This window comes from Callospermophilus lateralis, unplaced genomic scaffold (assembly GCF_048772815.1).
Source record: "Callospermophilus lateralis isolate mCalLat2 unplaced genomic scaffold, mCalLat2.hap1 Scaffold_63, whole genome shotgun sequence".
NCBI classification, from domain to species: domain Eukaryota; kingdom Metazoa; phylum Chordata; class Mammalia; order Rodentia; family Sciuridae; genus Callospermophilus; species Callospermophilus lateralis.
The window spans coordinates 1646269-1670455 of record NW_027514713.1 but is presented as its reverse complement, the minus strand read 5'-3'; the positions used below and the strand labels follow the sequence as shown (position 1 = coordinate 1670455).

Below are 24187 nucleotides of genomic sequence, written 5' to 3'. Positions count from 1 at the left end.
ATCACCCAAATGCCACAGTGCACATGAAGCTTCTCTCCTGGAGGTGCACAATCTCGGGGTTTGGACAAATGCTTGCATCCACAACTATGATATCATACGGGCTAGTTTCACTGCCCCCAAAATGCTGCATGTCCCCCCTCTTCATCCCTTCCTCCCACTTACTCCCTGCAACTGCTGGGCTTTATATTGTCACCTTGTTTTGCCTTTTGCAGAATATCATATAATTGAAGTGCAGCCTAACTGATGTTTTATTGATCTAGTGGAGATGCTTTACAAATGCCAACTATATTATTTAATCTAAATCTCCTGCTCTAAGTTAAAATGTGAAACTCAGGGCCTATATGCTAGAAATAAGTTTGAGGAACCAAATGATTTGTCCCCCTGTGGCATCTTAAACAGACTCAGTTTTCCCCAGGTAGGAAGATCCCCTGTCTTACTGTGCCTGGAGTTCAGTGGCCTCCATTCACTGGGTAGCACCATCCCCGTGTCTCCCAGCATGCTTATTTTCTTGTGAATGACAGCTACTTATGTTGCTTGACACTATATTCAAAGACACCATTTATTAAAAATTGTTCAGGACATAATATTGTATTTTTATGCTCCTATTGGAGGTTTTTTTCTATAATTTCATGCTTTAGATGTTCTTGACCCTGTGATATGAAAATATTTTCCTAGATTTCTTTTTCTAGCTTTATAATGGTTTTATTGCTGATATTTATCTATGTTTAATCTATATCTATATTTATCCATATTTAGAAAATAAATATTCTAGATAATAGTTTGAGGTGAGGATCCAACCTTCCTATTTTCTAAACAGGGTGAGCAGTCTGAGCTCATTGCTTTGGAGTCATAAGTTACTTGCTTCTCTCTGCTTATAGTATTAGTAGCACAAAATTGGTCCCAGATGTCTATAGGACACCTGGCTTAAAGGATTACTGAGTTATTATTTTTTTCTTCTTGGTACTAGGGATTTAACCTAAGGGTGCTTTATCACTGAGCTACATCCTCAGCCATTTTTATTTTTAATTTTGGATCTCACTAAGTTGCTGAGGCTGGCCTCTAACTTGAGGCTCCCCTGTCTCAGCCTCCCAAATCACTGGGATTGTAAGCATCAGTTACTTTAATGTAAGATTGGACAGTGTCTGACATAGTCAGTGAAATGACTAGACACAGCAATCCTGACAGGGAAGGGAGGCTGGCATATGCAGGGACATTGGCTATTTGGTCTCAGCTGAAACCACCATTGCTACAAATAAATATGTCAGTCATGCATCAGTTACTAAAGGAGATACTTTCTGAGAAATGCATCATTAGGTAACTTCATTGTCACATTAACACAATAGAGTCCATTTACACAAACAAAGGCAGCTATGACTCTAGGTGATATAATCTTATGAGACCACCATGATATCTGTGGTCCATTGTTGACCAAAAGGTCATTATGTGGCATCTGACTGTACATACAAGTTTTCATGAATGCATATATTTTTAGGAGAAATGAGACTTGAAGAAGATGTGTCATATATTAATAGATGCCACCTCTGGTGGTAAGATTATGGATTATTTATATTTTCTTTTACAAATTCAAAAATTTTAACATGTTTATTTAATAATTGTTTAGGTGAACACACAAACATATGCACACATTTCAGAGATAGCAAATAGGCAAAAAAGAAAGTGCCCAGGAACCCAGGACCTGAAGGTTCAGGTGGTGTTCCTGGCCTCCTGGGCTTGGCTGCCATCTTCTTCCTCAGCCTCAGAGCCCACAGCCCAGGAGCTGGGTCTCCCAGAGCACGAGGATGTTGCCATTCTGGGAACAAAGTCTGGGGGATTTCCTAGTCCTCACTGTTTTCTGAAGATCCAATTTTACCCCCCTGCCACCTTGCTCCCTCTCCGCAAATCCCACCTCTGGCAGGGGAAGGGCCTCGAGGCCAACTCCTGGGCATGTGTGCCCTTTTATTTTATTTTATTTTATTTTATTTTATTTTATTTTACGGCCCTGATGGCCTTCTTCTCCAGTTACCGAGTCTCCCCTCCGTAACTCCTTTCTCTCCAGGCAGTTCTCCAAGGACATGCCCCACAACGCCCTTGACAAGAAGTCCAACTTCCAGCTCTTGGAGTAAGTGCAGGGCTGCCTCCTGACCTGCCTCCTTTCCTTCCCTCCAGAGCCTCCTTTCCCACTCAGCCCTGGACCAGAGCGGGGTAGTCAGGGCCTTTCTCTTTGTCCCCAAGCCCTGGTACCTCCTCCCGACTAGCCAGAAGTCCTGAGCTGGAGAGAAGGAGAGTCAAATGCTGCTTCTATTTCCCTGTTTTCAGAAAGGAAGTGGGACTCGACCTGTTTTTCCCAAAGCAGATGCAGGAGAATTTAAAGGTGAGAAAATCAAAGGGTGAGGGGCCCAGAAAACCCTTCTTTGTGCAGATCCCCTGGGCTAGAACTGCAAGGATTGGGCTGGGGATACTCAAAGAAGCTGGTGCATCTGTGCTGTCTTGAGCCAGGACATTGGACAGCCAAATGCCCCCAGTGGGCCACTTCTGTGGTGGAGAATCAGGACGGGCTGCACTTGGCTCCAGCCTCCCAAGAGGCAGCCTGAGCCCTGGGAGGCTGACTTCCCTGCCTCCCGCTCAGGGTTAGGGTGGGCCCCGCCTGAGACCACTGAGTGTGTTTTGAGGAACAGTTCAGTGTTGCTTTCACGGCAGGAGCCCTGGGGGCATATTCCAGCATGGGCATCCTCCCAGTGAGACCTAGTGAAGGACAGGTGCCAGGAGGGGCAGGGCCTGGCTCATCACTGCCAACCTCTCCCCAGCCTAAGCAGTTCTGGAAGATGATCCAGCAGACCTTTCAGCAGTACGCCTCACACCAGGAGGAGGAGTGTGTCATGAAGTTTTTCAATACCCTGGTGGGCTTTGCCAACATCGATCAGGAGACCAATCGCTGTGAACTTATTGTAATGACCACCCTCCTTATTCTCTCTGGGCCTGGGTTCTGGGCCTGGCAGGCTAGAGGGCCAGGGAGCCATTTGGGGCCAGGAACAGTGTTCAGACAGCAGGGCCTTGCTGTTACCTGCCTATGGTGGAACTCATATTAATCCATGTGCCAAGCAGGGAGCTGAATGTTGGCCTCCAGCTGTGGGAGGTGGGCAGGTGGGCAGTTATCCAGAGGGGTGAGCTGTAGAGACACTGGTCCCTGTCTAGCTTAATGAGCCTTTCTTAGAGTGTCAACACACCAGGTGGCAGAACAGAGATAACAGTCCTCTCTCTCCTCTATTCCAGCAAGGTTGGAACATTACAGTGGACCTGGTCATTGGCCCCAAAGGCATCTGCCAGCTGACAAGTCAAGATGCAAAGGTAGAGAGCACTGAGGCCATGCCAGCCCCTGGCTCAAGGTCTTAGATTTCTGACTCCTTCTCTGTCTTCCCAATCATTCATCTTCCCCCATTCCTGAGAGCAGAGAGCCACACCCTTGGCGTGAGCTCTGTGGACAGTGTTTGGGGATGGCAGCTTGGGCAGATGGCTCCTTATTGCAGACATAGATGCAGAGAGAGAGAAAAGGACATGCTTGACATTCTCCTGGTAAAGAGAGAAGAGTAGCTCTGTAAGTGGCAAAAGGAGGCAGTTCTGGGTCCAGTTCTGATTCTACTGCCACCTTGACGTATAACCTTGGGCAAGTCCTGCCTTTCTCCACATCCCATTTTCTCTTCTGAAAGGTGAGGGGCTTGGACTTGATGATCCTTCCAGACTTTCTCCCTTCATCTGCAGAGAGACTCCCAGTCACTCCTCCCTCCCCCTCCTGACCCATCTGTATTGCCTGATCCCAGCAATGGGATGCTCTTAAGGCCCCCTTCTTCTCCACAGCCTACCTGCCTGGCTGAGTTCAAGAAGATCAGGTCCATCAGGTGCCTCCCACTGGAGGAGGGCCAGGCTGTCCTGCAGCTGGGCATTGAAGGCACACCCCAGGTAAGCCTCTCTGGACACCTGGAGTCCCTTCAGGGGTATCACTTTGGGTTAGGTTGCCCTTGGGTAGACATGACTGTGACAAGCAGGAAGCCACGGCTTCAGTGGCTTTGAGGATCTTGTTAAGAAAACTGCACCCATGCCCTAACAAGGTGCTGGTATGATGGTTTGTATTTTTATTTTAATGTCAGGAAAGAAGTAGGGTCTAATATTGACCAAGTGAAAATGACATATAGGTCAAGATCCCAGGGATGAGGGGATTTCATGGTGGAAGAATCAGAGACCTCCAACTGCAGAGCATCTATCTCTGCTCTCCCCAGTCTGTCCCTGCTCCACTCTGTTTTCCATTTTTCAGTTTCTGCTTTACATAGGGAGCACCCCACGTGGTATAAGGCATCCTGCTTTCTCACTAGTCTTCCCAGAGCTCAAGGTGGTCATAGGAGGGAGCACAAGCACACCCACTAGTGGCAACAGGGAAGGCCAGCAGAGCTGGGAGGAAGTGTGGGTTGGGGTTGCGGGTCCTGCAGCAGGGTTGGAGATGAAGGTCCTGCAGCCTCTCAAGCAGCACTAGAGGGTACAGTGTAGCCAAGTCTTGAGGTCTCACCTTTGGCTGGCTTTTTCTCTGCAGTCTTTGTCCATCAAAACCTCATCTCTGGCAGAGGCTGAGAACATGGCTGACCTCTAAGATGGTTATTGCCAGCTTCAGGGGGAACATAAAGGTTCTCTCATCATCCATCCCAAGAAAGGTAAGTTTCTCTGAAAGGCACAGTGGACAGCTGCACACTGAGCCAAGCCTGCAGGGCGATGTGGAGACATGGGGGTGTGGAGCCATTGGCCCTTGAACAAATGTGTTCTTCAGGGGTGTGAGAAGGCGCTCAAGCAGCCCTGCAGGTGCTTCCTGTGGGGCCATCCTGGGTCGCCAGCTACAGGCCCTGGTCCTGGACAGCCACCCCTGGTTCTGCTAGTCAGAGCTTCATAGAGGCCAGCTTCTGGAAGTGCTGTATTTGTAGTAACAGGGAGATCAGAGCCATTGCTAGGACATGGGTGGACCTTCCTCATTTTGGGACCAGGGTCAGCAAATAGGTCTGAGATGGATCACAGGGTGCTGGCAGGAGGAAGCCTACAAGGAGGATTCTGATTCTGGTCCAAGGCCTACACAGCTTCCACCCTGATGCTGAGAGGGGACAGAAGGTGGGGAGGGGTCTCCTTGTGGAGCAGTGACAGGCCCTCCATCCATCCCGGACTCTGTGTCCCTGGCTCCAATCTTCCCTCCTCTCCTCTCTCTTCAGATGGTGAGATGTGGAACAGCCTGCCCCAGATCCCCACCCTGTGAGTACAGTGGGGATTTGGAAGGGCCCTGAGCTCAGCCAGTGTGTGCTGGGAGGAGGATGAACAAGCAGGGTGCCCCCACCCACTCATTTTTAAGAGAACTCTAGATCCTGGCCTTTCCCACAGTGTGTTGCCCTCCATACTGCCCCCTGGTGACATCCTGGGAGGATTGCTGCTGATCCCCATCCCAGGCCCAGGCCATGCCCTAGCTTGTTGCAGCCAGGTGGGTTGCTTCTGCTATCAGGCAGTGGGTGAGGGGGACCAAAGCTCTGGGGGAGCTTTGCAAGCTCTGGGTTCATCTGCCTCCTGCCCTCTCACCTCCTGCAGAAACCTAGAGGCGAGGTGGTCCCACCTCTCAGAAAGCTGCAGCATAGGTAAGCCTGCCCACCCTGCCCACGGCCTGTGCCCACCCTGCCCACGGCCTGTGCCCACCTCCCCATGTTTGGTCCCTCTGCCTGCTCTTCTGACCATTCCCTCCAAGTTACAGAAAACAACCTTTCTTATCCCTTCTCAGCGCTGGCTTTAAAATATCGCCAGTTGTAATAGCAAGCATATATTGAGTAGTCAGTACACATACTCAGTTTGTCATAACGAGAGGTGGCTCCAAACAAAATCCACAGACCACATGACTACAGACAGACATTGATTTCTCACAGTTCCAGAGGCTGGCAAGTCCAGGGTCAAGGAACCAGCAGATTCAGGTGACTGCCTTATCACTGTGTGCTCCTGTGGTGCAGAGAGAAGGAACTCTGGTAGCCATTCCTCCTCTTATAAGGACACTAATCTTGTAATGGGGGCTCCACTCCCTGACCTCATCTAATTGCCCCTCCAAGCTGCATATCCTAAAACCATCAAATTGTGAGTTAGGGCTTTGAGACACAAGCACCCAGTTCATAATGGTTTTAAATGGGTGGTAGGTATGTTTGAAGGAGATGGATTTGCCCTAGATAACAAAACAGAGACTTGAGCCAAGACACCTCAGGCTCAGTGGCTGCCCCAAAGCCTGGGACAGGAGCCACAGACTTGCCCAGCTTCCCTCCTTCAGCACCCTGACCTCTGGCTGTGCTGGGCTCCAGGTGGGAGCCACACCCAGGTTCCTTGCCTGATGAGACATCTCACCCATGTGCTGGGCATCCTCCTGTCTTTCCAGAGTCAGACATCTATGCAGAGATTCCCAACGAGACCTTGAGACGTTCGGGAGGTAGGTCCTGGACCCCGCCAAGGTGACCAGTCAGGGGTCTGGGAAGTGACATGATGAGGATTCCTGGGACACCACCGTGGATCTTCCTGCCCTCCCTTCCTCCTGCCCCAAGTGTGCTGAGGAAGCAGCCAACCTGGGATCCTGTGGGTTGAAAGCTGAGGTCCTCCCCTGATTGATTGTGTGCTTTTGTGTGTCTGTGGGATATGGGGGTTCTAAGAACATGGACCTGGGACCCAGGAAACGGGGTGATGGCTCCTTCATGGATCTGAGGCAGTGGAACATTCTAGATCCCCTTTCCCAGCCCAGCCTGTGCCTTTTGGCTGAGGTGTTATGGGGTTCTGGGCCACCAGGTGATGCCAGCTAGTCTGTGTGCCCAGAGGCTGTGTTCTCCATCTGTGCAGGTCCACAGTATGGCATTGCCTTCAAGGATGTGGTTCTCAACCGTATTCTAGGAGAAGGCTTATTTGGGGAGGTCTATGAAGGGGTCCACACAAATCACATGAGTCCCAGACTCTTCCTGACTCTTTGTCCACCTGTCTAGGGGTGAGGCTTTGGTAGGAGAATACACAGAGGGCAGGAAGGTGGACCCAGCCAAGTGGAAGTTCATCTGGGGCACCTATAGGTGGACAGGCTTCACCTTTGTGGCCATGCTCAGCAAGCCTGGGGAGGGCAGCGCCGGGGTGTGAGCAGGGAAGGAAGGAAGCACAGTTTGAAGCCAAGTTTATAGAGAACAGGGCCAGCCAACCTGCATTTCATGAAGGTCTGGGGTCACCTGCTAACCACGGCAGATCACACGGCCCCTCATCTCAGCATCTTGGTCTGAACAGCTGAGCTTGAGCTCTTTGATCTCCAAACCTCATTCTGGGTCTAACCCAGCCTGGTCCAGAAGAAAGGGGAAGAAGAGGAAGAGAAGGGGAAAGGGGAGAGAAATGGAAGAAAGGAAGGGGTGGTGTGTCCTGCAGAGGCCAGTTCGCCTTGCCCCTCAGCAGTTGGCAAAGTCCGTGGGAAGGACCTGCTGAGGCAAGGGCGGGAACGGTTTCCTTTGAGGACTAGGCTGGACCAAGCTTCCCTAAATCCTCTTGTTGCAGAAAGGGGATAAAATCAATGTGGCTGTCAAGACCTGCAAGAAGGACTGCACCCTGGACAATAAGGAGAAGTTCATGAGCGAGGCAGGTAGGCACACCTGGGCGGGGCCCAGACTCCCTGGCCTTCTAAGGAAGAGGAGAGGGGAGGGTTCTCCCGCTTTCCCCATTCCCCTGTGTTTGTGACCTCCTGCTCCCACTTCAGTGATCATGAAGAATCTCGACCACCCCCACATCATGAAGCTGATTGCATCTTCGAAGAGGAGCCCACCTGGATCATCATGGAACTGTACTCCTATGGGGAGGTGAGCTGGAGGAAGCAGGCCAGGCACCCTGAAGATAGCTGGGACACCAAGGAAGCAAAGGACACTTCTCCAAGTTTCCTGCCTTCCATACTCAGCAGAAGCAGAGGCCCTGTTGATAGAGGAAGTCGCCAGAACATCTTGCTGACTTGGGGTTTGCCCCAGAGGAAGGGGAGGGTCAGTGGCTGCCAGCAGCCCTGACTCCATGCTGGGGTCCTGACAGCACCTCCCTTCCCACAGCTGGGCCACTATCTAGAGCGAAATAAGAACTCCCTGAAGGTGCCCACCCTTGTCCTGTATGCACTGCAGATATGCAAAGCCATGGCCTACCTGGAGAGCATCAGCTGTGTGCACAGGTGGGTACACGGAGACAGCAGGAAAGCGAAGCCCATCCCTGACCCCAGAGGAAACTGAGGATCAGGGCCAGAGTCCCACAGGGAGGAGCTGGAGTCCCTGCCTGGGCCTGCACCAAGCAGCTTAGAGCGCTTGAGCACCTCTACAAAGTGTTTTCTCACTAAAAAGCCAAAACAGTTGTGTGGGCCTCAGAGAACTGTCACTAGAAGTAGCTCCAGAGCAACTCCAAAGCTTAGCGTCTGACTGTAGCTGAAACCTTCTGCCCCTCCCCTGCAATGCCAGGAAACCTCCTCCCACCCTCTCAGAGCTTCACCTCCTCCAGCCTGCCCACTTAGCTGCCAGGGGTCCAGGAAGAGGATCTGAGCTAATAGAGCACCTGGAGATCCTGAGGTTGAGGCCCAGCACCACCCTCATTCCCCAGCCCCTGGGGCTGTGGAGCTGTCTCTTCCCCACCTGGCCTTGTTCCCATTCCCTCAGAGGAGGCTACTGCCATGGGAACATAGCCCCAGGAGACTACCTGGGCACTTACCAGGTGCTTCCCCACCACTGACGTGGCTTGTGTGGCCTTGTGCCTGACCCTATGCAAAGCCACACAGGAAGCATCCATTCATTCAGTGAGTATTATGGAGCTCCTCCTGGGTGCCAGGCACTGTCCTAGATTCTGGGACAAAGTTATCACCAAAACAGACAAAACTTGTCCTTGTGAAGCTCATGTCCTAGCATGAACATCAGGTAAACCCTGTCAGTGGCTGTAGGCTAAGGGAGTGGAATGATGGGTCGGGCCCCTTGGGGAACTTAAGCCTGCATGCTTTCAGGTCAGCATTTTAACAACAGAAGCAGACTTTTTGGAGCAGAGCTGTCTGCGAGAAGCCAACATGCCCACTGGTTTGGGGTGGGGAGCCATGCTAGGTCCAAGGCCATCAGTACCAGTAGCTCCTCTAGGAGGCTGGAGTTCACCTCGCAGGAAGCTAACTGTATACAACCTCTTCCTTCACTCACCTGCTTGGAATCTTCCTTCAGCTCTCCCACCTGCCCCAGGGTCCTAGGCAGTGCCTCACCCTGGTATCCACATCCTTCTCTAGGGATATCACCGTCTGGAACATCCTGGTGGCCTCCCCAGAGTGTGTGAAGCTGGGGAACTTTGGCCTTTCTTGATACATTGAGGATGACACGTATTACAAGGATGAGGGAACTTCCAGCCCCTGCTTTGTCTCTGAAACCAAAATCTCAGGAGCCTACAACTGGGGAGCCCAGACCATGGGCTTCTGGACAGTAGGTTGTTTTTCTGGAAAGTTCTAGATCTTTCTTCCCTTAATAATGCCTGTAAACCTCTTTGCCCACCCCAAGCCTCTGTAACTCGTCTCCCCATCAAATGGATCTCCCCAAAATCCATTAACTTCTGCTGCTTCACGACAGCCAGTGACATCTGGATGTTTGGTATGAGGCAATTCAGGAGAGTGTGGAAATGGGCTCAAATTTTCTGTGCAGGTTGACCAAGAGGAGGATGATCCCTGAATCGAAATACCCCATTTTACTGTGGCCACTGAGAAGTCCCAGAGGTGGGGAGGTGTTTGTAGAGTCATAGGTGACATGAGCCAAGGACTGGCCTAGAAAATCTGGGTTCATCCTCCAGTAAAAGGCTCTGATAAGCATGGACCCCACCAACCAGCTTCGAGGACAAATATGGGGATGCCTTGGAGGGGAACTTCAAACACAAAACTCAGGTTTTTCATGAAAGGAGAAGCAGGGAGTGGAGAGTGCCTAGCTGGGTGTGAATGGGCAACCTCACCAAACACAGCACTTCAGGTTACCTGCCAGTTCTCCCACAGCTGACTATAAACCTCATCATTGTTACCCCCATCTTCCAAATAAGGAAACTGAGGCTCAGACCATTAAGGGGCTTGCCCATGATCATACAGGCTGCAAGAGGTGGTGCCTGCCCTATTATTGTACCTCCTAACCTTCCCAAGAAGGATCTGGTGTTTCCAACATGGGCCACCTCCTGAACCTACAGAATACAGCCAGCTCCATGTTGAGAGAGTCAGGAAGGGGAAGCCCTGGTTCATGTACCACAGATGTAGGTCATTGGTCCCTTGAGTGGACCACCATGGTGGGTAAGACCCCAGTGGCCATAGAGGGAGTTGCAAAATAACACAGACGCTCCCTGCTGGGGCCAAGTGCTAATGGCCATAGTGTCCCCGGGGTGCCCACTTCCCAGCAGGGTGCCTGACCTTTCCCCTCTGCCCTCAGCTATGTGCATGTGGGAGATCCTAAGCTTTGGGAAGCAGCCTTTCTTATGGCTGGAAAACAAGGATGTTATTGGGGTGCTGGAGAAAGGGGACCGGCTGCCCAAGCCTGACCTCTGTCCACCTGTTCTTTACACCCTCATGACTTGCTGCTGGGACTATGACCCCAGTGTCTGGACCCACTTCACGGAGCTCATGTGCAGCCTCAGGTGAGCATGGGCTGGGGAGCTGGAGTGGGGGACATTGGCTGGGTTGCCCCAGAGGCAAGCTGCTGCCGGTGGCACTGAGAGGTTTACAGCTAAGTCAGTGCACTCAGGGGCTCCTCAGGCCTATGCAGCAAGTGGCCCCATTCCCATCTGCTGAGTGGAAGAGTTCAGGTTCAAAGTCAGTGACTTGCCCAAGGCAGTGACAGGAGGGCCAGGACGTGTACCCAGACCTCCCTTCTGATCATCTCTGAGCCACATGACCACACAGAATGAGTTGGTCCTTGGCAGAGGCATGATGAGCATTGGGCACTCGGTACAGAAGCAGCTCTGTCAGGGGCTGAAAGGCTGAGGCCAGGTTCACTGTCAGATACTAGTTCAGAGATAAGGTGAGCATGGGGAGGCCTTGCTCATCAGGGCATCTCCAACCCAGCCCTGTGCCTTGCTCATGCTGTGCCTAGAAGGTATTTTCTCTATTGGAATAAAAAAATGTCTGGTGCAGCCAGACCTGGTGGCACACACCTGTATCCCAGCAGCTTGGGAGACTGAGGCAGGAGGAATACAAATTCAAAGCCAGACTCAGTAACTTAGCGAGGCTCTAAGCAACTTAGGTGAGACTCCACTTCAAAATAAAATATAAAAAAGGTCTGGGGATGTTGCTCATTGGTTAAGCACCCCTTGGGTTCAATCCCTGATACCAAAAAAAAAAAAAAAAAAAAGATGGCCCAGACACATATGGTCTGCAGAGTTTGGCTGGAAAACACCTGTCTCCTGAGTGGGGTTAGGAGTTTGAAGCCTTATCTTTCTCAGTGCCAAGACACTTGTTCCCCTGGTACTGGAAGGCCACAGGTAAAGGGTGTTTCCATTTCAGAGGTCCAGGAGTCCCCAGTTTGCTTGGTGGAATGCCTGCCATCAGTGCTCCTAAGGGTGGTCCCCTTCATTAGGCATACTTTAGTAAGGAAGTCAGCTGACCTTCTCTGTAAAGGACCAGATAGTGAATCTTTGGGGCTTCTGTCCAGTCTTCTCATCTCTGCCTCCACAGCTTAAAAACAGTCATAGACAGTAGTGAATGAATGGGGGTAGCTGGGTTCAATAAGAATTTCAATACCATAATTTTTATGTGGCATACAATATCATTTTATTTTTATTTTTTTCAATTATTAAAAAAATGTGATAACCATTTTTAATTTGAAGCCATAGAAAAATAAGTGGGAGACCACATGTGGCCTTTGACCATGGTTGGCTGACCTCTCTTTTAGGAGATCTCTTGCTTAGTTGACCTTTAACAACATTAACATGTTGTTAATACTACTCATTGATATCATATAAACATATTGGCAAATTCTAGTGAGGGCAAGAAAATTACCCCTACACACTGGCTGGTTGAAGGCCACCAAGGAGGAGGCTGGGAATGCCCAGGCAGGGGGCAGCAGGGATGACCCTGCATTTATTTGTGGGGCAGGGTCCCCAAAATAGTCTGCAAAACCTCTAGCTTAAAAAGCTTCTCTGGATGGGTGTGGTATTGCACACCTGTAATCCTCTCTGGCTGGGTGTGGTATTGCATGCCTGTAATCCCCGTGACCTGGGAGACTGAGGCAGGAGGATTGCAGGTTCAAGGCCTGCCTCAGAAATTAGTGAGACTCTAAGCAACTTAGCAAGACTTGTCTCAAAATAAAAATTATTTTCCTCCTTCATTGGCTCTCCTGATTAATTTATCTGCATTGTCCCTCACAAGGAAGATTGAAGAAGCCAGGGAGTTCTAGGAGAAATGTATTGAAAGCTGTACTTTGAGAGAGCAGAAGTTCTGAGTGAGGAGGGTGTGGTCTTAATCCATTATGGGATCTGGAGAACCAGGGGAACATGATGGGGTGCCTAAGATGAGAGGTGTCTCCTTCGGAGGCAATGGGCCAGCCACTCCCCCTATGATGCAGTTTAAAGCAGGCTTCTCTGATGCAAAGGAAGGATACTCAAAGACCCAAAGGACCCCAGCTGCCTCCCTCAGTTCACAGTCCCTTCTTTAGGGGAAAGAAAGGTTTTGATTATTGTTTCCCAATCTTGTAGGGGTAGGAAGGGCTGTTTTAAAGGTCAAATTTGGAGAATTCTTCCATGTAATCGTAATTTTAGAATCCTTTGATTGGCAAAATACATTGTGTTTGAAAACACAGTACCAGGCAGTATTCAAAAGTACATAAAACTCTGGGGCTGGGGATGTGGCTCAAGAGGTAGCGCGCTCACCTGGCATCCATGCGGCCCAGGTTCGACCCTCAGCACCACATACAAACAAAGATTTTGTGTCTGCCAAAAACTAATATATATATATATATATATATATATATATATATATATATATATATATAAAAATTTTTTTCTCTCTCTCTTTAAAAAAAATAAAAACAAAAACAAAAGTACATAACACTCATACCCATTTAAAAGTGTGGATTGATGGAGCCTCTGCAGTAATTCCACAGGCCTCTGGGGTCTGTGATGCCCAGGTTGAGAAGCACTGAATTGGGGCAGAAAGGTGAGGGGCACTAGAACGGCTAACAGGTGAGGGTTGGGGGAGAGGAATCCACAGCCCATTTGCTCACATCAGAAACCAGATGGTTAATTGCTTAATGACAAGTCAAACCCAGGCCTTCATCATGAAGCTGACTGGGACACTAGAAATCTAAACAGGGTTGACACCAATAGCAGGCACAGAAAAGCAGGAAGTGTGGGGAGCTGGGGATATAGCAGGCTTCTGCTGCCCGGTTGGGCTAAGTCTGGCTCTCCAGGGACCTCCTCCCACCTTGGACCCATCCCTGTCGTCCTCCCAACTTGGTGCAGGGTGCCCTCAGGATCCATACCCCAGCCTGTCTCAGAGGGGTCCCCCAGGTCACTCTTCAGAAAAAACATAAATGAAAATGGGATCAAGGCCCTTGTCCAGGCCTCTCCTAGTTTCAATGTCGTAGAGAGGAGTGACTCGCTTTGACCCTCTCACCCTGTCTGACCTGCTGCCTTGGCAGTGACATTTATGAGATGGAGAAGGACATTGCCATAGAGCAAGAAAGGAATGCTCACCTAAAATACTGGAGCCCATTGCCTCCCAGGAACCCCCACCCAAGGTAAGCCACCCTGGCCTTGCTATTAGTCCCATGAGCCACGACAGAGCCAGTGCCTGTGTGACCCACTGCCTGCTCAATGGAAGCAGGATGCTTTCCTACAATCCTCTCTCAGTTCTGCAACTCAGCTACTTATCAATCATCCCTTGTCATCTTCAGGCCCTGGCAGGTGTCATTTGAGACAGCAGACACCTTGTGGAAAAGTCATTTCTCAGAACTTTCCCTTGGGAACCTGGGCACTTTTCTTCTGAGAGTTTCCTAGGGCTAAGTTAGCTCTCCCTGAGGATACGTGGATGGAGAGTATCCTGGATCCCCAAAGTCCATTCTCTGTCCATGCTCTCCATGACAGCCTTGGGCTCAGGAGCCAGAGCCCAGCTGTTCCACCATCAGGTGGGGGAGGGGTCCAGAGACCATGCCTGTATTTGTCAGCTAGAGCTGCCCTAAAAAAATCCTACAGAATGAGTGGCTTAAATCATTCACTTATGTCTCTTCTGGAGGCTGGAAGTCCAAGGCCAGGCTCTAGCAACTTCGGTATCTGGTGAGGGCCCCTTCCTAGCTTTCAGATAGCCACCTTCCTAATGTGTCCTCACCTGGTGGAAAGAGAGAGAAACCTCTGGTCTCTCTTCCTCTTCTTATAAGGGCACTAATCCCTTTATGGGGCCCTATCCTCATGAACTCATTGAACACTAATCACCTCCCAAAATCTCTGCCTCCTAAACCATCACACTGGGGGACTTCAACATATGAACTGAGGGGAACACAAACATTCAGTCTATAATAATGCATTATGTGGACCAAGGTCTTTTCTCATTGTTCCTCCTGCCAGGCATGTGCTGCCCTTTCCCTAGGGCCCAATGCAGCTTTTATCTCCATGAAGTTTCTGTGAGTCCCTGAGCCCTCAGTGACCTCCTGCTCTGAATGTGGCTATCCATGGCTGTTTTGTCAGGCACTCCCACATACAGGGAGGCTGCACACACATAGCTCATTAAACCCCCAATTAGCCATAGCCCAGGTGGCAGAGGCCAGCCCCTGTGACTTCCCATCTCTCAGCATGTAACTGGTGCTCAGAAGTGGATGCAAAATTATTTTAATGATAACCTTGTCCACTATTGCTCCTTCATTGTGAATAAGGCTGAGCTACATTCAACCTGATGCTCCCCTTAGTGGGCCAATCCATTTATTAATGGGAGAAATGCAACTGACACTGCTCTATATCCTGTTTTCCAGCCCAGCCAGCCCAATGACCTCTTGCTGTTTAGACCCCCTCCACAAACCAACCTGCTCGCTCTCAAACTACAGTTCCAGGTAAATGTGTAACCAGGGGGCTTGGAATGGCCAGGCCCATCCCTTGTCAGGTGTTTCTTGAAATTCCATTCCTGTGCCATTAAGGAGTAGCAGCCATCTGCTCAGATGATAAAGATAGCTGGGTTGACTCTTCTTTGTTTCTTTGTTTGGCTCTTTGATGTGAACTTGAACTCACATCAAAAGAATAGCAACTCAGTCCTGCCAGACTGTCCTCAGCTAAGCAGACCTTCCTGTAGCCTAGTCTGTCTGTCTGCAGTGTCTGCTGCTTTGTGTACCTGCTTGTAGCTCCCTCCCCATGTCCAAGACTTCCCTGGCCTCCTACCCTGAGCAGAGCCTCTGAGAAGTAATCCCTAGGAACTGGGGATGGATGATGTCTCCAGAGAATAGAGTGGATCCCTGAGGCTCCCTGCAGAGGTCCTGGCCAGGACCTGGGTAGCCAGTGAAGGGAGAAGGGTTCCATCTGAGTCTTCTCCACCTCTGTCACCACCAACCATGTCTCTCACCAAGGCTGTAGGTCCCTGACTCAGAATGCCTCTGTCCTGAGTCCTTCTTTTGTGTCTGGGTAAGAGGGAGCCCGGCTTCATCTCTGTCCTCTTTCATCCCCCAATCAGTGTTGCCATTCAGAACTGGAATATCTCAACCAATAGCAACAATGTCAGTTTACTGATGCTCCTTACAGGGGGCTGTTCCCCAGGTTTGTGTATCTCCTCCCAAGGAAATGCCCTATGCCTGAGTAAACCCAACCAAGAACCAACAGATAAATACTTTTTTTAAAGAGAGAGAAAGAGAGAGAGAGAGAGAGAGAGAGAGAGAGAGAGAGAGAATTTTTAATATTTATTTTCTAGTTTTTGGTGGACACAACATCTTTGTTTGTATGTGGTGCTGAGGATTGAACCCGGGCCACACGCATGCCAGGCAAGTGCGCCACCACTTGAGCCACATCTTCAGCCCCAGATAAATCCTTTATGTGAAAATAAAATGCTTTGATTCAGAAGGTGGAAGCAACGTCCTTAAAAACTAAACATAATTAAAATAGTGATGTTATTTAAATTTTATATATAACTATATATAATTATTGAAAATTACACATACACACATACACACACACACACACACACACACACGGTTGGCTTTTCATATTCATGTGTTCTGTATCTATAGATTCAACCAATCAAGAATCAAAAATATTAACATAGGAAAATAAATCTCATTTATACTGGATATGTACAGACTTTTTTCTTGCCATTCCCCTAAAATTACTATATGCCAGCTATTTGTGTAGTTACATTACATTATATGGCAAAAGCAATCTAGAGATGATTTAAAGTATACTGGGAGATATATGTACATTACATGCAAATACCATGCCAGTTTGCTCAAGGAACTGGAGCATCTGCAGATTTGGGGTATCTTCAGGGTGTCCTGAAATGAATCCCCCTTGAATATGGAAGGACAACTGTGTGTGTGAGAATTTATTTATCCATGAACTAATCATATCTGTCAATTTGTAACATGACTATGAAACATAACTGTTTGGAAAAGGGCCCAAGGGAGGAGTCATGGTCTCAATATCAGCCTGCATGGACCCTGTGTGTGCAGAATACCACTAGGGGAGTGTTAGGCAGATGAGAGGCCATGATGCTCCACGAGGTGTCTCCAACAGGGCCAAGGAAATGCCACACCACATTCTTCAGCAACTCTGAGAGAGCAAGTCTGTGTCCCCCATGATACTCTTGTATCACTTCTTTGTGCTCCTGTTTGTAGCAGCTGATTGTCCACTCCCTTGCCTTGTCCTGTGTCTAGTGCTTCTTTGCTTCTCCTTAATAGGTCCCGGAGGGTCTGTGTCCAGCTCCTCTACGCTCACCAGCCCTATAGAGTACCCATCTCCCATTAACTCGCTGCGTACCCCACCTCTCCACTGGCACAATGTCTTCAAGCGCCACAGCATGCAGGTAAGAGGGCACTGTGTGCTGAGTCCCAGCCCGGACTGAGGAAGCTGCTGGAGGGAGGTGGCCTATAATACTAGGAACCCCACATTCTCAGCCTCAGGGGGTGCCCTCCATGCTTCTGTGTGCCAGTCAAGTCATCAAGATGTTCTGTGACTCTTCCCTTTGCAAATATATCGAAGTTGGGATGAAGTTAGGCTCTGCTCCTGGGGACACCAGTTGGACACCAGCTGGAACTACCCTTGTCCACACTGGAGCTGTGGCAAATGATGTAAAATTCCCTTCCTTTTCTGAGCCCCAGAGGCAGAATGCAGTGCATTAGTGTGGAGGCTGGTGGGTGGAGTGCAGCCAGGTCTGGTGGTGCTGGAGAATAAAAGACCCTGGAGGTTCTGCCCCACTCTGCCATCCTGCCTGATTACTAAATCTCTCCTCCATCAGAGAAAAGAAAGGCTTCCTGGCAGCTGCTTCTACTGCTGCTGCTTTTGTAAAGGTGTTGCTGGGTTGGAAGGAGCTTAGGGGGTATTGTGGTTACGGGCTCATGAACTGCTAGAGAGGCTAAGCCACCTCCCCATTGATCGCTATGTCATCAGCGTCTGTGAGACACTGAGTGCTTTGTGGAATATCCGTTGATTGTCAGATCTTATGTAACAAAACCATCTTTGCTTGAAAGCAGATGCTCACTTGCCACCAATCATCTCCTTTAATGCAATGACCTCTTGCCATTTGTTGCCATGAAATCTTGACATATTTTACCAAACTGGGTTACAAAACAGGCTAAACTCATTATTTGAGCTCTAACTTGTATATATGTCTAATATTTCAGGCTCAACATATATGTCTCTAAAAATTTGGAGGCAAGGGAATATGTGTTTATCATAAGAGATTTGGAAATTTGGGGCAAGTATGTTGACATATATCTGTACTGTTATTCTTTATTTAGTAAAAATTTGAATGCCCATGGTAGCTTCAAATTCCAGGCTGCGAGATCTGTTGTGAAATAAATTCTCCCCAACCTACCTCGTTTTTCTCTCTCACATTAATTTAAACAATTTCTGTCTTTTCATATGCATAACAATAATAAAACTATGGTTCTAAGCATGTTCTATAATTTAGGCAGTATGCAGTTTCTCTACCCTTCTGCCCTCGACTCTTTATCCATAATTAATTAAGTTTTAGAGAGCTTTACTTTAAAAATTGTGCTTTTAGAAAGAAGCTGTTTTGTATACGTGAGGGGCTGCATGGCCTTTGTCTAAGCCCTGCTCCACTGGGAGGATTTTGTTCCATTCCATAAAGACAGACTGTGCCACAGGAAAAAAAGACCTTTTGTGTCAGAGGTTTAGAAGTAATTGCTAAGAAAAAAATCTGCCTGCAAGAACATAATGAGCACTTCTTTAACCAAACAAAAAAGATTAAAAATATAGATCAGAAACACTGAGAAAATTCTCCCCCAGGCGAAGCGCTGACGAGGTTCCCTGCAAGGCAATTGGAAACATTAAAGCAATGCTCAGAGATGGTAACAACAATTTTCCTCCTGACTGGCCCCATGACCTGGCTCATCTGGGGGCCTATGGGATGCCTCAGAGTCAGGATGCCAGCATCTCCTTTCCGGAGTCTTCACAAGTCAGTACTGAAGTTCCACAGGCCACAGTGGGCCTGTGCACTCGTGGGTGCTGTCCAGGATGCTGAAGGAGGAACACGTGGTTTTGCTTTCAAGGAGCTTACAGTCAGTCAGAAGGAGCAGGTCAAGTGCAGATTCATGGGTAATGTGAGCCAGAAAGTTGTGGGGGCCATGTAAAGGGTATTCAGAGGGGAGAGTGACTCCTGCCTGCTGCTGGCTTTCAGTGGGGCCCTGAAGGATGGAGAAAATTTGGAGTGGAAAAAACTGGAATGTAGGGATGGAAGAGGCAGGGGCAAGTGGTGTGGTGTTTGAGCAAGCAAGGGTATATATGGCGGCAGGGAGGGGGGGGGACGAGGCTGGCAGGTGTTGTGGCTCATGAACATCATTTTAAAAGACAAAGGGAGTGTTAACTGTCCATGACCTGGGAAGAACACCTAGAGTGTATTTCAGAAAAACCAGCCTAGAGATTCAAGGTTGTAAAGTCTCTCATTTTTTTTCCTTTGGTCTTACTACGAAATTGAAAGACTCATTCTGTTGAGTCTTCTAATATTGGTTCGTTAAAGATTTGCTAAGATTAAGCTTGGAACACACAAAACCTGAAAGTGGTGGCATATGTAAAATTATACAGTATTTTCTGGACTCCAGTAACTGATATTTTCTGCATTGAATCTTTCTCAGTCTGTGTATTTTTTTTTACACCTAGATATTCTTATCTCTGTATATAGAACCTCAGGCACTTAGTTCCTTTTTATCACTATTTGTCAATAGTATAAAATGGTATGGGGCAGCCATACCATTGTGTTTACAGGTATTGACACTTAACCGAGGATATTTGTGGCCTCAAAATTTGTTCATTTTGGAGTATCAGATCTAAGCTTCAATTGCTTAATGAGTACTTATTCCTTTTTGTGTGGCTATAACAAATGCCTGAGGCTGGATACTTTATAGAGAAGAGGGGTTTGTTTAGCTCATAGTTTCAGAGATCCAAGAATAAAACACTGACCTGTGCTTAGCTCTGGTGAAAGCCTTCTGGCTACATCACAGTCTGATGGATGGCATCACGGTGGGAGCACATATAGGAAGGAGAGATCACATGGCAATACAGAAAACAAGATCCCAAGAGGGATACATTTTTCATAGCAGTCCCCTCTCTCAAGAATTAATGCACTCCTTCCACACATGGCCCACTCCCATGAGAGAGCATTAAACCATTTGTAAGAGTGGCACCCCTGCAGCCTAGTTATGTCCCACCTGGCCCCATTTCTTTTGGAGGTTCCAACACCTTGGCACTGCCACATGGAACCCAGCCTTCATCCAGAACATGAACCTCTGGGGGGCAAATAATGCCCAAACCATAGCACTCTGTCTCTGTGGAATAGATCATATATTCAGCAATCGCAGGGTTGTAAAATACCCTTACATTCTGAAATCTGTTTTCTTTTAAAAAAGTCTAGCTCAGTGATCCTCAGCTGAGGTGTTTTGCTTCTGTGGGGACACTTGGCAATGTCTGGAGACATGTTTGTCCCAGTGGGGAGGGCTGCAGGTACCTAGAGGGTGGAGGCCAGAGGCTGCTTTGCATCCTATAAGGAAATTTCCTTGAAATAAAGGATTAATTGTCTGGCCCCAACACTGGCCTAACTATTGTTTACTGATCCCCATGAGAAAAGGAACATCTCCTATTTTAAAATTACTATTCTCCCAGCAGCCAGTTCTATGCCTGCTTCATAGTATTGCTTAATGAGTATGTACTGAATAAATCATTGAATAAGGAATATTTTAGCAAAAAAGCTAACTTGTAGGGAAGGTATTATTAGAAATCAAGATTGGTAACTGAAGCTAAATGAACTCTAGGTAAACTGTTCCAATAGCGCTGTTTTTAGACTATACTGTAATATTCAAGTTTATTTTATAGGGTGTACTGGGAAAACTATTTTGAGAGGCTTGGCAGGGATTGAAGCTTTCTAAAAGTATATAGTTTTTCTAGAATTTTCTCTACATAATTTGTGTGTGCATTGGCCACTTTGAAGGAAAGCAACTGTTTTAGTTCATTTTGTGGTACTGTAACAGGACACTGGAGACTGAGTGATGTATGATGAACTAAGATCGATCTTTTACAGTTCTGGAGGCTAGGAAGTCCAGCACCAAGGGCCACAGCTGGTGAGGGTTCTCTTGCTGTGTCATAGCTTGGCAGAGGCATCACCCATGTGAAAAAAACAGTATGGTAAAATGAGGGAAGGAGGCCTAACTCATGATTCTGTCAGTCTCCCCTCTTGTGCTAACTAGCCCACCCCTGCATTGGTGGCACTGACCCATTCATGAAGGCAGAGCCCTCATGGCCTAGTGATCTCTTAAAGTCCCCACCTCCCATGCTGTTGTGCAGGAGATTAAACACCCAACACATGAACTGTGAGGACCACGTTCAGACTATAGCAGGACCTGGAGTGCCTGTAGGCTTCCTTGTCATGGCTGAGTCCTGTCACTGGCAAAGGCTCCCTGGGGAGTACTCAAAAGGATGCCCCTGGCACTCTCCCTCCATCCCAGATGCTAAGTGGATCACTCTACAGCAGGGGAAAAGCAGAGTAGTTGGAGGGACTAAACGGATAATTACACAATTGAACCATAAAAAGAAGGAGGGAAAATAGGAAAACACCCGTACTTTCCATTCAGCAGCTTGGCCTGTAGGTCCACAGTCCCACAGGTGAGTGAAAACAGGGTGAGGTTAATAAAGCTGTGGAGAGGAAGCACTTGCCTTGATATCTGCAGAGCTTTGCTTCTTTAAATTTCATTCTTCATCTTGACTCATAGCTCTTGCACTTCTGGCCTTTGGTTAGATAACCCTGGCGGCTACCTTAACAAGGCTGAGTGGGACTACATGCCAGAGAGCTGGAGGCCACACCTGTGTCCCATGAAGCTTCCAGGACTGCCACATGGCACTTAGATGGAGAAAAAAAAACCCAAAGGGCTTCCAGAGGCTGGCTTTGCATTTCTAAATCTATTAAATGACAGCAACATCACCAATGCTAACCGAGAAAATACAATGTTAAAATGTCATTGACAGTTCACGTCGCAGCTTGAATACAGTGCATGTTTAGCAGTGTGTGCTGGGGTTCGTCATTCCTGCTGCCACCAGGGCCATGTGTGAGGCCGACACCTGATAATAACTGTCTGCATATAGGGCTGCCGGACTAAGAACAAGCTAGAAAAAAATGGCTGCAAGGCCAAGGCTTGTGGCTCCCCTGAGGTTCTTCTGGGGACCGTCCCTCCTCCAAGCCTGGGATGGGGCTCATTGCATCTCTCCTTTCTCTCCACTGTCCTCCCAGGAGGAGGCCTTCATCCGACCAGGCAGCAGAGAAGAGGCCCAGCAGCTGTGGGAGGCTGAGAAGATCAAGATGCGGCAGATCCTGGACAAGAAGCAGAAGCAGATGTGGAAGATTCCCAGTGGCTGAGGCAGGAGAAGTCCTTGGTGAGCCTGCGTGGAGCCTGGGAGGGGTTTCCCTGCTCTCCCGGTGCCCTCTTTGCCTCCCACTAACTGGGACAAACGCATGCCGTGCATTCTGGTGTTCAGTTCCAGAACCCTAAGTTTTTGCCTTTGGTCTCCTCTGCAGGACCCGATGGTTTACATGAACGATAAGTCCCCATTGGTAAGTCACCTGGAGAGGCCTCTTTTAGAGCCATAGCCTGGAAAGGCCTTGTTGCCCCAGGAATAACCAGTCCCTGGGTCTGCCTTTCCCCTCCTTGGGGCTGCCCATCTTGGGACCCTCCCACCCCATGGCCATAGTCTTTAATCACATTGTGGAGCAGGGTGAGGGAGGTGGGACAGTGGATGGTCCCCAGAGCTGTAGAAGTGACTGTTCTCTTCCCTTCTTTCCTTGTAGACCCCAGAGAAGGAGGCTGGCTACAGTGAGTGTTCCTGCCCTTCCTTGGGGAGTCCCCACCTGGGTCTCTGTGGTACCCCATCTTTGTTTACTGCCTGTGCAGGGAGCAGCAGAGTATGTCTTCAATGTTAAGAACCATCTATTTGCCTTGTTTTTAATGTGGCATGCAAAGGGGGTCAGCTTAGAGTGGAGAGCTGCTCCCTGCTCTGACCACCTCCTCGGTCCTCTTCTCAGTCCATCTCCTGCCTGCCTTTATTTGGCAGAGTGGGTGATTCTCGCCTTTCCACTCCTCACTCTGGTGGAGGAAGGTTAAGTAGTTCCATCCACCTCCGACTTCTCCAAGCCCAAGGGATGAACAACACCAAGCCTAGGAGATCTCTCCAGAAGCTTGTGCTGAAGTCAGGGAAAGGAGGGGGAGGAGCTGATGATAATGATAAGAAGAGCAAGGACAATGGACACAAAGAACTTAACACAAGCCAGGCACCAGCCCAAGTCACAAGTATTAACTCATTTGTATTGTAGCAACTCAGAGACAGGCAGTATGTCTCCATTTTACAAAGGATGCAACTGAGACACCGGCTGGTTGATAACTTGCCCAGTGTCACCAAGCTGCTAATTAGCATGGCTCAGGGGTGAGCCTAGGCTCTCTGGTTCCAGGTGACTTCAGAGCTAACCCTCTTATTCTGCAGATGAAAATTGAGACCGGGGGAATACAGATGTGCTGTCTTGGGTGGCAGGGCTCTTTGGCGGCGGAGGTGTGAGCAGAACCAGGTGTTCTGATTTCCATCCCGTGCTTTCCCTTCCAGCAGCTGCACAGGGCCTGTGTGTTTCTTTGTTCATCAGAGTGGGCATGAATAGCAAGGCTCTGCTGGTATTTCATTTACTTGAGCCCCAAATGCTCAAGGAAAATCATTATAGCATCCTCACAAATCTACCCATGAGCAGCTGATACAACAGGGTGGGGGCTCCATGGACCCCCATTGCCTGTAGAGAGTGAGGCTTCTTTTTCATGGGTGGCCAAGGCCAGAGTGTTGCTATCTCTCGGGCCTGTGTCCATCAAGGAGGAAGCATGCCAGAGCTGGAACTCCCATGAGGTCACCCCATCTCTGCTGTGACTTTGATTTTTTTTCTTTCTATAGAAAACCACAGAGGCCAGTATGCTCTTCTCCTGCCATCTTCCTGGGATTGGGGCCTAATACCCCCGGAGTCTCCTGATAACGGAGGAGAGGGCTTTGCTTGATCATCAGCGGGTATAAAGGCAAAGGCCAGCTGCTGAGACTCCTCTACCTACTTACTCACTCACTGTCCTTCCCGTTGCAGCAGAGTTCACAGGGCCCCCACAGAAGCCACCACAACTGGAGGCACAGATAGGTGTTGGCTCCCCCAAGGCTGGATATGAATTGGAGTGGGGATTCCCAGGACTGAATACTATGGTATTTAAAGACAAGCACCTTGCCTCAGGCTACCTCAGTTGGTTCATGTAGAAGCAGGGGTAGAGACAGGCTCCTGTTCCCACTGCTTGACCCAGAGGAAAGCTCATATGTGCAACCCTGGGGGAGGACGAGTGGCCCCTGTCTCTTTTGAACCACCCTTAAACTTTTGGCATCTTCCCACCCCGTCCTTCCAGTAGCCTGGGTGGCCACTGGTATTCTTTGCTCTAGAACAGTGGTTCTC

The 24187-nt window shown here is 48.8% G+C and overlaps 1 pseudogene; it reads left to right on the top strand.

Annotated features, from left to right (window-relative positions):
• Positions 1–24187, top strand: part of LOC143389458 (protein-tyrosine kinase 2-beta-like) — a 48168-nt pseudogene that overhangs the window by 21515 nt on the left and 2466 nt on the right.